Genomic DNA, 2,500 nt, shown 5'->3' with positions numbered 1-2,500 from the left:
AGACTAAAGTTAAGAAAAAAATGGCACTTGAGAAGATTTTTTTTCTAAAGAGGGTTTTGTGAATCCGGCCCCAGATCTGTTCTGCTGGCGCTAAAAAATAAAACAAGTCAGATTTGAGTCTGCAGTGAGAGTGAAGCCACATCAACCTTCAGCCTAAATAACTGGCCGTTCCTCTGAAGACAAAACTCTGTCTCCAACACATTCAGACGGACTGATAAAGTCTCAGCATCACTCTGACATGAAAAGGTTCTAATATATTCAGGCTCAGTACTCTGCAGGAGGCTCCTGGATGATCTGAAGTGTCAGAACTTTGTATTATTTCCACAATCCTCCCATCAGTACAGCATTATCATACTGATGGAAAGAAGTCAAGATGCTCGTGCACAGCCACTTATAATCAGGTGCCGGTTGGTCGCAGGAATACAAAATACTCCATATAAAGAAATGATCCAACCGCACACTGTTAGACTTTGCTGACCATTATACTCACAACTTTATTTTTCTTACAGCATTTGCAAAAATAGGCTTATAAAACGTGTTTCGCTTGTGTCAGCAAAGTCTAACAGCGTGCGGTTGGATCATTTCTTTATATGGAGTATTATTGGTGTGTGTGTGTGTGTGTGTGTGTGTGTCTTATGACTATGACTGATTCTTTATACTTGCGTAACAGATGGGTATTATGGGATGCTTTGTTGTCAAGTACTACGCTGAACTATGTCTCAGTTTTTTCCTCTGTCTAAACTTATTTACAGATATATTCAAACTGTGTATTTTACATTGCTGTAATTATTTTCTGTAACATGCTGCCTGGAGAATCTCACTTTTCAAACCCCTGGAGGGTTTTTAGGTGATTCTCCTTCACATTTACTTGCAAATTATATATTGTATCCTTTTCTTTAAAATTTTTATATGTGTGAATAAAGAAACGAAACGAAATGAAATCATATTGATGATGCTTGGCCTCCTCTCTCTCACACCAGTGGTATTGTTAGTGCTAGTTTGTGCTCGTGCTTTCCTTAACTTTGTGCTGTTTTTTTTTATCTTTGTCTTTATGCATTATCTATAAACTTTTCCTTTTTAGTCAGGCCTTTTTCCTTTGTGTGGCTTTTAATGATCTTTGCTGTTGGTTCATTTTTATCGGTTTTTATGCTCCTGTTTTTTTTTCTTTTACTCTTTGAGATTTACTTCTAAAGAAAAGTGCATTACAAATTAAATGTATTATTATTATTATTAGTGTCTCTCCAAATGAAGACCACATTTCCGATAACCCCCCTCAAACACACACACCCCACCTGCCCTAATTTGTATTTATGAATTTAGGCTTGAAAAAAGAAGATCCCGCACACTGCTCCTGCTCAGCATCACAATTTAAAGAGTTCAAGAGTATTTCTATAATCTTGAAGAAGGTCCAGAGGGGCCGAGACATGATCATTAAACTGTGATGCTGATATAGAGCAGAGTGCGGGATCTTCTTTTCTCAAGCCTGAAGTCATACTTCCCAACGCACCTGCATCGGAGATAGTTGGATGTGCAAATATCTCTATGAAAAAATATTTATGAATCTAAAAATCAACCATAAACAAAGGGAGGAGACCGGCAGCCTCTTCTGGCCTCTACAATGCTTTTTACTACAGCATCTTCATCTAATCCCCGTCTCTTCCTGGCCGGGTCGCTCTGACCTTCATCACTCCCACTGAGACTCTTCAGTCAGCTTTCCCACATTAACAAGACACAAACACTACAGACAGCTGCAGGGAGGAAGAACTGAGTCTTCTTACACTGTGACACTAATGTAAATCAAACCTGAAGGAGAACTTGAGAGAGAGACAGAGAGAGAGAGAGAGAGAGAGAGAGAGAGTGAGAGGGAGAGAGAGAGAGAGAGAGAGAGGGAGAGAGAGAGAGAGAGAGAGAGAGACAGACAGAGAGAGAGATACAGAGAGAGAGAGAGAGAGAGAGACAGAGAGAGAGAGAGAGAGAGAGAGAGAGAGACAGAGAGAGAGAGAGAGAGAGAGACAGAAAGAGAGAGAGAGAGACAGACAGACAGAGAGCGAGAGAGACAGACAGACAGAGAGAGAGAGAGAGAGACAGAGAGAGTCAGAGAGAGAGGGAGAGAGACACAGAGAGAGACCTACAGAAGCAGTGGGCTGGTGTGCAGCATGAGAAAGATGGAGGATGGAAAAGCAGAAATCTTAATAAGGAAAGGAGTCGTGGGAGAGTTTCCTCTCTGGATGCCGGACATTCTTCACAGACTCTGTGGACAAACATGAAGCTGTTTACACTGAAAACCCAGAACCCAGAACCCATCTTAACCCAGAGTCTGATAACAGGGAGGCAGCAGGACATTAGAAAACTACGAGGTTTTCACTAACTTTGGTCCAACTTTGCTTCCATGAAACATGAGCTCAGCCACTGAGGTTCACAGCAGCAGACTAAACTGAGGATCTGCAGGATGTGAAGTGTGGAAAAAGACAAAAAAAAACTGTATATACTGTATAGGCTA

The sequence above is a fragment of the Centroberyx affinis genome, unplaced genomic scaffold (genome assembly GCF_046629955.1).
Source record: "Centroberyx affinis isolate AG114_WGS23_722 - 3 ecotype Tasmania unplaced genomic scaffold, CSIRO-AGI_Caff_v1 ptg002490l_1, whole genome shotgun sequence".
Lineage (NCBI taxonomy): Eukaryota > Metazoa > Chordata > Actinopteri > Beryciformes > Berycidae > Centroberyx > Centroberyx affinis.
The sequence above is the reverse complement of the archived record's forward strand: the minus strand, read 5'-3'. Positions refer to the sequence as shown.